This window comes from Falco punctatus (genome assembly GCF_963210335.1).
Source record: "Falco punctatus genome assembly, chromosome: Z".
NCBI lineage: Eukaryota > Metazoa > Chordata > Aves > Falconiformes > Falconidae > Falco > Falco punctatus.
In genome coordinates this window covers 72,216,121-72,228,075 of record NC_137586.1, presented here as the reverse complement: position 1 = coordinate 72,228,075, position 11,955 = coordinate 72,216,121, and the positions used below count along the sequence as shown (strand labels likewise).

At 39.7% G+C, this 11,955-nt stretch overlaps 1 long non-coding RNA gene across 1 annotated transcript in view; it reads right to left on the bottom strand.

The window, feature by feature from the left end:
* LOC308056846 overlaps positions 1-11,955 on the bottom strand; it is a 230,431-nt gene that overhangs the window by 37,842 nt on the left and 180,634 nt on the right. The gene's annotated exons all lie outside the window — the stretch shown is intronic.

Sequence of the window (11,955 nt, the reverse complement as noted above, 5' to 3'; positions counted from 1 at the left end):
CTGCCTTTCATAACCCCATGCTGGCTGGGCTGATCCCCCAGTTGTCCTGCACATGCCACATGATGGCACTCAGGCTGATCTGCTCCATAACCTTCCCCAGCACCGAGGTCAGGCTGACAGGCCTGTGGTTCCTCAGATCCTCCTTCCTGCCCTTCTTGTAGATGGGTGCCACAGTGGCTGACCTCCAGCCCGCTGGGACCTCCCCAGCGTGTCAGGGCTACTCATAACTTACAGAGAGCAGCTTGGTGAGTTCCTCTGCCAGCTCACTCCTTACCCCTTGGATGGATCCCATCTGGCTCTAATTGGGACAGCAGGTGACTAACAATTTCCTCCTGGACTATGGTTGAAAGAGGAGGGTAGAAGAGAAAAACTGTTTATTTAGAAGATGTTTGGGTTCTCAGCACTACATTTTAGTGAAGGAGCAGCTTTGATACTGACATTGTCAGATTAAATTCTTGGGTAATGGTGTGAGAAATCTGTGGTCCTTTAATATTTGGTTGAGTCATTTTTCTGCTTATGAGGCAGGAGGATACTTTGAACACTTAGAGTGTGACTTTGTTTTCAGCTTTTTAAAAATAAAGATAAATCTTTGCTTAATATATGGCAGTGTTAGGAAAATTCAGACTAGTGTAAGGATAGGGAGCTAAATATTTGTTCTGTGCTGAGAGGATCACATCTTGCTTTGGAAACCTGAGAAACATTGTAATGCTTTTAGCTAGGGATATTTTTTCCTATTTTATTCAAAACTGTGGGCTCCATATTAATAGAAGCAGTAAAGAAATCCCTCAGTAAATTACTTTAAATCATGCATGTTACGCCAGTGAATAATAATTTATGTGATAAATAGTAGAAAATATTATGTGAATTAAAATTATAAAGGCAATTTTGGTAATAAGCTGGGAATAATATATAACTTGAGACACTGGTAAGCTGTCCTTCAGCCTGATTTGGCTTCCAGCTGTGGCTGAAGTTTTTAGATGAAGCTATTTATTTTGAGTAATTGTTATAAAGACTCAGTCAAAGATGTAATATAATGCCATTGTATAGCAGATGATCTCTGAACTACTCCAGAATAAAAAACTACGCCATTTAGAATAATCTTTCTATTACCTTCTATCATTTTTTCCAACTGCTTTCAGTGCAAATGTTTTTATTAACTGAATTAGGATCCCTTTTGCTAAATAATAACAAACATGGTTTACAAAAATCAAATAACCCCATGGACTGAAAAGTAGTATGCCTTGTCCACTTTTTGTGTTTATTTCAACTGTTGTGCTTTTTTATATTCAAGGACAGAGTGGGAGCACACCATACATATCTGTGTATATTTATCTATGTAGAAAATAATTTATTGATAGTATAATTGTAATCCTAAAAGTCTAATTCAAGAATCATTGTTAGCCTAGAAGTAATAGTTATGCAGTTAAAATTATTATGCACTTTGGTTCTACCATTCTTCACGTTATGCTAAACCCCCTACTGCTGCTTTGTGTCCTAAGGTTGGTGGTTTCATGCTGATATTGACAGTGGGAGTGGATTCCAGCATTTAGTCCTTTGCTGAGAAGAATGTGGTGTCCATGTTGATGGTTTCTTCTTCCTTACTCTAAGAACCCTGTGAAGTTATTTTGACATGTTTACTTACGTGCTTTTACAGATACCTTTTTCTTTGCTCTCACAGCTCCAGGTTACATGTGAATTTGCTGTGTAAGGTGTCTTTCGCCTATGTAAGACATAGTCATAGGACAATTTCTTTTTTCTCTTTGTTGCCCTTAAAACCAATTTTGTCTAGTTCTAGTTATGTATTTCTTTAACTGACCATAGGTGAGCTCTTTTGTACCTGTGGGGTCACCAGTGGCAAGCCTATGCTCCAACTCATCATTACATGCCTGTGCTCCTCTGTGCCCCATCCTCTGTCTCCAGAAGAAGTGTCTCCACTTCTGCCATTGTACCAGGCCTTCCTCTTCACTGTGTGTTTAAAGTTAGGATCATTAATACCTCATTCTTCACTGGTTCACTGGTTGTTGCTGCTATCTGTGTAAAAATACAGTTGTACACACAAGGATACACAAAAGTATACCAAATCAGCCATAGACACCTGGTCCACTAGAGAAATTACTGTCACAGCTAAACCAAATCAAAACAAAGCTGGAGGCAGGTCAATAAATGTTCAGGCAGAGCAAGCCCAAAAAGCTCCCTCCTGAGGTCTTCCAAATTTGCTACAAATTTTATGGCCTTTTACTAGCAGTGGCAATGCTGTATTGCCTGTTACAATTTCCATCAGAGATTATGTGGGTTTGCTGACTGTAAACCATGATGTGATTCAGTGATACTGGAGCTCTGAGCCAGTTACAGTAAATGCTAAAATTATGCTAGCTCTGGCAGAACAAGAGCCTTGCATTGGCTAATTTATCCTGTTTTAAAGTATGTAGTAAAGAATGTGAAGTACTGACATGCCTCTAGATTAAAGACTAAATTTACAAATGACTTGTATTGGCAATGGCTGGATTTAAATGCCATTTGGTATTGCAGCTGATTTCCAAAGGAAGAGAGGTGGCAAAATGCATGTATTTGGCACCTGGTCAAGAAAATGTGCCTCAGTTTATATCTTCACAGAGCCATGCCCACCTAGATAAAAACCAGTGGAGGTATCAGAACTCTGTGCCATGAAAGGACTCTAACAGTTACCAGAGAGATATCCACACCACTTGCTGTATGTAATCTCATGGCCCAAACATTCAGCCAGAATTGCCTAAGAGTGCACAGATTTTGCTGACAGACAAATACAATACTGTTTGTTCAGTAACAGCCTGCAGCTTCCCATGCCGAGTGCCATATCAGGCATTTGAGACTGGAGGAAAAAGAAGCTTAAGAATTAGGGAACAGACCACGGGGGACAGCCAGGGCTTATTAACATCCATGTAGAAGGCTTATTTGAAAGCTGTGATTTTTTTTCCTTGAACTACACTGCCTGATAATAAAAAATAGAGTCTGGAATGATGGTCAGACCCATGATTGTCAGCTGCACATTATGCAGCAAACTTTATTGATTAGTAGAGAATTTGTGTATGTATGCACCAAAAAGAAAGCAATTTCTCCTTTTTATTCAAGCAAATAACCCCCCAAAAGTCCTCCAGAAGTCCAAGTATTCTTTCATTTGATGCAAAGAACTTAACCAGACTATGAAATGCCTGAAATACTTCTCCCAGTCAAAGCTGCATGGCTATGTCACTTGCAGCAAGACTTTCCTCACCCTCACTGTAGGGAGAATATCAGACTATAGTGCTTGTCAGCCAGGAAGAATAAGGTGGCTTTTCAACAAGACTGTATTTGCACCCCACGGCAACACTGTCATTCCTGGATAATACAAGGTAATTGAGACAGCAGGGCAGGGCAAGGCGGGGCGGGGCGGGGCGGGGCGGGGCGGGAAGGGAAGGGAAGGGAAGGGAGCGGAGCTTTGGAGATAGGAATATCTTAATAATGAGAGAGGTCTGAGTAGACCTGCCCAAAGAAAGATGGATCTCCCCTAGTCTGCCCTCATAGGAAACATGTACTTACTCAACAAATATAGAGAATTTGGCATGACAGCCACATGCTGACATGTTAGTTTAGTGGTCACCTAAAACACTTCAGTTCCACAGTTACCATTTTCTGCCATGGTCCTTTATGGCAGGCCATTTAGAGAGACTTTGCCTGATACTCCAGAGGCACTGATGTCAATCTGTCCCATCTGTGTAAGACCTCATTTTATTATTGAATTGAACTGGAACTTTGCATGGAAGATTATGGATGAACTACTATACTGTTCTCACCATCTAATTCAGTAAGAAGAGTGTTCAAGATGCAACTTGTAGGAATATAGCACTATTAATATGTCTTATGGTATTCTGAAGCCAATGACTCGAAATCAAGCAGTTAAGGAAGATAAACAGGTACATTTACTGATCTTTAGTTAGTATTGTGAATAATGATAATTACTCTTAGAGTACATCTGATGGTAAAGAACAATTAAGTAGATGAGCACAGAGGTGAATAGAAAAAAGGATGAAACACAAGTTCAGCTTGGCTTCACCTGAAATTGTTTGTTTAAATGTAAGCTTTCTTCATGAAGAAGGTGAAAAATGACAGCGTAATTGCATCGCTGCCCCATTTCCCTTGCTGGTATTCTGGTGTTTAGATGCTCAGATGCATTCAGTTTATGAGGTGGGTTTAGACAGAGTCCCATAGCAGCTTTGTTATCAGGGGACTAATGACATGTTTGACACAGACCTTAGCCATTAATAAAAATATCTATCACCTATTTATACTAGTTTTTCTTCTGCATAGGCAAATATTCATGTTCTAAAACAACAGCAATGCAAAATTCCTCTTCCTGAATCACTGAAATCCCAAGGGGACTTACACAGCCTTTGCTTTGAAAACAAACACACACTTCCTCTTAGACGTTTATGATGAAATATATTAGACGGTCTGGTTATATTAGCTGCCTGCTTCTCTAACGAATTTTCACAACTATTTCAGATGATGGGTGACAGCTAGATTCAATGGTTACAAGGGGTTTCAGTCCTACAATATATTATTCTTGAATTACTTTGAAAATTTCTTGCTTAGAATAGCAAGGTGAAAGTGGCTATCTATTCTGAAAAACACAGAATAGGAGTTGGTTCTGTTAAGATCTTGGTAGCAGCATATTTTGAGAAGTAATACACCAAGACATTTCATTACATCAATGCAAGTGTTCATACTACCGATATGAACTAAGCAGGAGTGTGGAAAAAAGGCAAGTTTTTCAGTGAGTACAGTACAATACATTATTAACTGTGCTAAAAAACAACCCGGAAACTAGCAAGACGATGTGACTGTTCTGCCCAGTATTCCACAGTGTGGCAGAACAGTCCCTGAAAACAAATGGCCAATGTTTTGCAGTCAGTATTACCACTTGACACGTTTTTGACACTGACATCCATCATGCTGAATTCTGTAGCTCTATCTATGGTGCTATCTTATCTCTACAACAGGAGTAGAGCCACTAGTCAAACATACGCTGTTGCTCATTTCATATATTTTTGGCAAGTGTACACCTCAATTTCTTCATGAATGTATTAGCAAAGGTATCATGGCACACAAACATTCCCTTAACAGATTAACTCACCTTGCTAGTCTAAACTCTGAAGAAAAATTAGTCTTACATTTCCTGATTTTTACATTAAAATTCTGCAGACTATGTGGAAATTGAAACTTATGCAGGATCTCTACATCAGTATTGCTATATAGATACACAGAAGTTATACAGCAACAGAACTGGGGGATACCTGTGAAGACAGACAGAAATGGGAATTTGTAAAAGTGAAGAGCTTTTTATAACACCTTACGACAATTGCATATTATAGCCAAGCTATATGCCTTTCTGGTTTATTATGGAATTTTTTAAAACTCCGAACCTTCTACAGAGGCATATCCAGTTTTATACAGAAGACTATGCACAATATCACTGAAAAGGAAGACTGAAGAGCTCTGTGTAACTCCTGCCACTGGAGAAGATGAGCACAGCGACAATGCAGAAAAGTAGCCTGGATATCTGAAGTATTGTCAGCCACCAATGCAAGCACTTAACTAACTTGCTTTGAAAGGTCTGAATCTGGGAGCTTAAAAAGACTCCTCTGCACTTGCCTTTCACCATTCACTGCCTATGCAGCAACAAGAGGAATAAGGGGCTACCCATACAGCTTTCAGGATGTTATAGCATTCTCTGACAAAAGAAAAAAACAGGTTGATAAATTCTTTCTTACATTGCTTTTTCTTTCTACTTTCTTTTCCAAACTGGAATTAACTGCACTCACCCAAACCAACAAGCTGCATCTGTCTTGAAGGAATTAGTCTGAGACTGCTGCCTAATTAGCAAATGTACTTTTAGCCTGTGCTTTAGGGGATGCCCTGTTCCCCTCTGAACCCTAGATTACTCCAGGATAAATTTAACCATTTAGAGATAGTGATAAAATAACTTTAAGACATCCTTTCCTAGGATATCTACAGTGCAAGTTCTCTGCATATTTATTTTCTGTAATCACAGTAAACCTGTTGCGCTAACTGTTGCAATCTGTGCTGGAGTTTGCTATCACTCCTGCTCTGTGCAGCTGAAATTGTATTGTCAAATTCCTTGCTGCAGTGTTTGAACTTCTCTCAGACATCCAGTTCTGAATTAATTTGACTTCCCAGTTATGGGTTTTCTGTTAACTAATGTCTTTAAACAAGGCTGCTTGCTTTTCTATAGTATGTGTCACATATTATACCATACTTATACACTTATTGCATGAATTCCTGAAAAAAACCTTAAAAGCTGTGTAATTTAGCTTTGATTAAATTCTGATTATACTGCTTTCTGCACTAAAACACTGTACATACTTTCCAGACATTTGATGTGGGCATAGTGTGTTTCCGGTTGCCTATCAAAACGTGCTATTTAAGGTAGTGCCACAAAGGAAAGGTCCATGTTCAATGTTATCCTCAAGCCTTAATTGAACATAGAAGAAAAATCTGTGATGGAGTTGCAAGTGCATCTTGTTGAGCTGATCACAACTGTGTGATGCCAGCTGTAAATACAGCTGAGGTACAGCCACTATTCAACACTCCTGAAGTCCCCTTGCAAGACCCATTCACTTAATTATGTCCTGCTTGGTTTTGCTGAATAATTAATAGGTTGTTCAGAAAACAAAATAAAAGTTGTGAGAAAAAGGGTAAGTATGTAGAAGGAAATTAACTTTCATCAAGCCATGCCATTATATAGCTTGCAAAGAAATAGTCATGGAATGGCTTAGTGGTGGTGATTTCATTTATTTACTGATATACATCTATGATTACATGGGCAAGGTGATGTAAGTGAAGGAGCCCTTGGGAGGGATAAAACAGATCAAAAGAAAGCCTACTTCAAAGCCCATGCGCAAGTGTGTGCAGCCTAGGTGACAAGCAGTGGTAGTCTTTGTGTAGGTGCAGTTACGACACTGCTGGAGTAACTGAGATATGGTGGGACTGTTTGTGAGGCTACTGTCTTGTGATGGAGGGATACAGACCTTCTTAGAAGAGGGAAGAAGGGGTATGTCCTTCATCTGGAGGAGTAGCTCAGATGCATGGAGTTCTGCCAGAAAATGGACAACTGCCTGGATGAATCGGGATGAGGGGCTGCTAAAGTCGACAGAGCAATCACAGTGAAGAAGTGGACCGGATATCTTTTTTATGCCGTTTGATGAGGACTGTTTGTCATGGGAAAATGTAGTGTTCCTGACCTCTCCTGGAAGGGTGGGTCACAAGCAATCCAGGAGTTTGAGGAGGGTGTCAGGGGACAACTTCTTAACAATGAAGTTAGATGGGCCAACTGGGCTGATGTGGTCTTCAATCTGCTGCTTAGAAATTAAAACAAAAAAAGACCAAAAACAACTGATGAAGGATGGAATAACCAATGGTACCGTGCAAAACTGAGGAGTTTAAAATCCTGAGGGGAGTGAGGGAAGGGAGTAGCAGAGTTCAGTCCCTGGACTTGAAGACAGAAGACCTTGTTTGGTGCAAGAGCTCAAGGGAGATCTTGAAGGACAACCAACCTCTTGCAAGAACAAGAACAGCCCATCTTGATTCTCGTGAAAATCAGTGACATATCAGGAGACTGTTTTGGCTAAGCACAGAACTTATGACACAGCTGCAGTGCAAAAAACAATAAGCAGGAGGCTGAAGCAAGGACAGGCTACAAAGAAGTAATTTAGAAACATTGTCTGGGCACACAAGGATGGCGTTAAGGGACCTAAAGCTCAATTAGAGACAGAACTGGCAACAAATATGAAGAGCAACAAGAAGAACTTCTGCCAGTTGCTTAACAGTAAAAGAATAAACAAGAAGTGCATGTGCATTGCTAAACAGATAATTAATATCGTGACAGTGAATGCAGACAAGGGTGAGATAACCAAGGCTTTGTTTCTTTGTGTCTTCATATGTCTCACAGACTTTTGTGCCTACAGGAGTTTTAAGAAGGAAAGAAATTACTGAGTAGGAAGGTTGGAATCATGGATGTCTTAAGAAATCTGAACACTTACAGGTCTATGAGACCAGATGAGATACATCCAGAGTGCTGAAAAAGCTTGTAAGAAATATCACTGAGAGGTTATAGGGCTGGAGGTCTCCACAGAGGTCTCCAATCACTGGAAAAAAATAGTTATTGCATAATTTTCAAGAATGTCAAGATGAACAATTGAGGAACTCTACAGTAGTGATCATTACTTCAGTTCCTGGGAAAATAATGGTGTAAACCCTCTTTGACGTAATTTCTGGGCACATGAAAAAGAATGTGATTGTGAATAGCAGTCTGACAAACCTATTTATTTCAATGATGAAATGACTAGATCCATAAATGTGGGGAAATCAGTGGATGTCACCTACCTTGACTTTGGCAAGATTTTCAATCCAGTCTCCCACAGCATCCCCATAGCTACTACTGGATGGCTGAAAAAACCTCTTTGGATTGTCAGACTCAAGGATAGTGGCTATATGTTCATAATCTACTTGAAGGCTAATTACAAGTAGAGGCTCTCAGTATCCATCATAGGACATTTCATGTTTCATATCTCTATCAGTGATCTGGAGGAAGAAGTGGAGGATGCATTCACCAAGTTAGCAGACGACACGAAGTGTAGATGAACCAGTCAGTGCATGGAAGAGAAAGTCTCCATCTAGAGGGACTGGTTCTGTTGAGAGGAAGGGACTGACAAGAGCCCTATGCAACTGGAGCAGGAGCAAAGGGCAGCCCTGCTAATGTCAGGAAGATCCCAACAGAAATGCTGGTAGGGATTGAAGCAGCTCTGGGGAAAAGAGCGTGAGTTCAGGCAGGCAGTGAGCTGAATAGGGGCCAACTTTACAACCAGGCAATGTAGAAGGTCAGCAGCACCCAAGGTGGAGTGAACAGGGCACAGCCCAGGAGCCATTGGAGAGGATTGTTCTCTATTATTCAAGCAACTTGCATCTTCAATACCATACTCTAAGAAAAGTGTTGATAAACCAGATCAAACCCAGTGGCAGTCATCAAGATGATTGGGGACTGGAGCACATGCCCTGTGAAGCAAAAATGAGGAGCTGGGGCTGAATCAGCTTGAAGCACAGAGAGCTCTGGTGTGTGCAGGTATGGTGAGAACAACTTACTAGCAGGCTACCCATACCTTCAAGGATGTTGTCAAGAAGCCAAAGGCAGGCTCTTTACTGAGGTGCACTGTGTGACCACAATAGGCATTGGTCAGGGTCTGAAGTGAGAGCACTTCCTACCAGATAGAAGGCAGGAGGGGAAATTTAGGATAACTAAGTTATGAAGCAGGTTGCCTAAGGAGCTTGTAGTCTCCATCTTTGTATGTCTTCTAGACCTGGATGGAAGAAAACCTGAGCACCCTTGTCTGAATGCAGTTCTTCACCCTTCACTGAGCAGGAGGCTGCACAGGAGCTCTGCAGAGGTCCCTTCCAGCCTGCACAGCTCTGTGGCTCTGGAATTTGTTTTGGTTTTGTCTTTGATTTGTTGTTACCTTTCCCTTGAAAACATTGATGGTGATTACTTCCTGTGGATGAATGCCAGGCTTTAGTGGACATTTCCTTCATTCAAAGTGAAAGAAATTTTCCTTATTAAAATAAAAATCTTGTTATATGAATGCAGTAACTGTTAAAGTACTCCTTTAACTTCTTAATTTTTTAGTTGGTTTTTTTTTTCCTATGTGTAGAACTGGAGATTTCTGAGAAATCTTGTCCATTAGACAGCTGTTTTGACCATCATATAAATGTTTAATGTTGAGGGTTTTCCATTTTTTTAATATAAAATATATATAATATTATTCAACTTTACCAGCTTCTTCTGGAGTGTCATAGGCTACCAGATTAATGTCAATGCTGTTGACATGGTGAACTATAATGGTCCTTCTATGGCCTACCATATCAAGGCTGAGCTTTCTAGTTTTTCATGGAGGATCATTGCCTCAATGGATGGCAGTTTCTTCAATGGAAAAAAAAGTATTGAACATACTTGAAAGATTATTATTAAATGAAGTAACTCAACTGTTCAGAAAACAATGTAATGACCAAAGCAATTAGCCTGTAATGTGTACATTACAAATTAATCTTTTGCTAAATTGTTTTTTAGGATTATATGTTTTAATTATTGAAAAAAAAAAGTCTCAATCACTTGACACTTTCATTAGAAATACTACTACTAATAATAATGATTACTGAATGTTTGGATTGAAATTGCTTCCCATGCAATGGGACAATGAAAAACAAATTTCTTCTTCATGCATATTTTTTTTCCTGGTCTCTTCTAATCACTATCAAAGCCCTCAGAAAGGCTTTACTTTACCATACGACAGAGACATCTCCTATATTTCCCCCAGCTGTCTATTTTGCTTCAGGGAACCTGACAGGACTCCTCTGGAAATGAACAACACAGTTCCTGAGTTAACCACAGGAATCAGACATTGCCAAGGCCCTCCTTTATCTCATTCTTCCGAATAGTCCACCAAAACACAGAAAGAAAAAAAAAAAGAAAAAAAAAAAGAAAAAAAAAGTGATAGTTTCACTATCTCAAGCCAATTGTATTTATGGGCCATTGCTGCAAAACTCTACATTTCTGTGAATATCATGTGTCTTATGTTGACATATTTCGCAGTCCCTGTTGATACTGAGAAAGAATATTTCCACAAACATTTATCTGCCTAAGTTGTACATATGATAAAGGAGGCTTTTATTTAAGAAAATGCTGTTATACTGTTAGCCATTCCTGCTCAATGAAGACAATGATATGGAAGGTCAAAGTATAGCTCTAATAAAAATTGCATAGTAAGGCACAGGGTCTGATTCTGCCCCAGATTACACCAAGATGACTTCTTTGACACCAGTGGTACAAAATATTAGAATACAATTTAGGTGAGAGTGCCCAAAATCTGATTATAGAGCACTCTAATGATGTTAAGGAATCAAATCATTGCACTGCTAGAACAGTTCAACTCTAATTTTTCTGCATAGTGCCCATTATATCACTGTGTAACTGACGGCTCCTGCAGAGTTCTATTTTCATTGTTCCACCACTCTGCTCAAAATTATACCAAAGGAAGAAAAGCTGTCTTAACTTCTATAAAAAATGTTTTAATTATATTATTTTTCAATAAATGTAGTACTAGTTTTCAGTACTTTTTCATAATGCATTTAGAGGACCAGAATTTTGCTTGTATCTCTGTGTACTCTTGCACGCCACCTCATGGTCCAGTGAAGGCAGCAAAGATTCACTTTTCTCTGAACTCAAGTATGGTTGTGAGCGTTACCTACAGCCACTCATGGCCCATAGGGTCCATAATGACTTTTTTTCTGTTCTTCATTCCTGGAACAGAGTCTGGACCCAAAGATCACATGCCCTCTATCAGTCCTGTGTCAGACTGGCAGTCAAATGCTGCCTTCCAGTTCCTTTCTGTGGTATGGACTTGCATGCATGGGTGACAGCCATGAAGTTTCCGTGAGGTGGAGTTGTTAATGAGTACATGCTTTGGAGTAAGAGGAACTTCACTGCCTAGTGGAAGGATTTGCTTTATTGGATAAATTTTGCCCTGCTAAGCAGAAGCTGTAGTCAGAAGTGTTGGCAACTACCGCATGATGCCAATGCTCCTGACTTCAGGAGGCTCGTGCTTTGTTCTTGACTTCATTACTGATTTGCTTTGATAGCTCAAGCACATAATTATGCAAACTTTTCTAAATTAATTTCATTTTGCATGCTTTAGGTTTCAGTTTGAGTTGCTGAAATTAGTTAGGGTCTGATTTTCAAAGAGATCAAGAATCCATCAGTTCTAAGATTAAGGTGAATTAACTCAGCTGGGAAAACAAATTATTGGCAGAGTATCACCTGGGTTCCTAGGCAGTTTACTTCTGTTGAGCTGTTCTAATTTTTTTGTTTGTTTG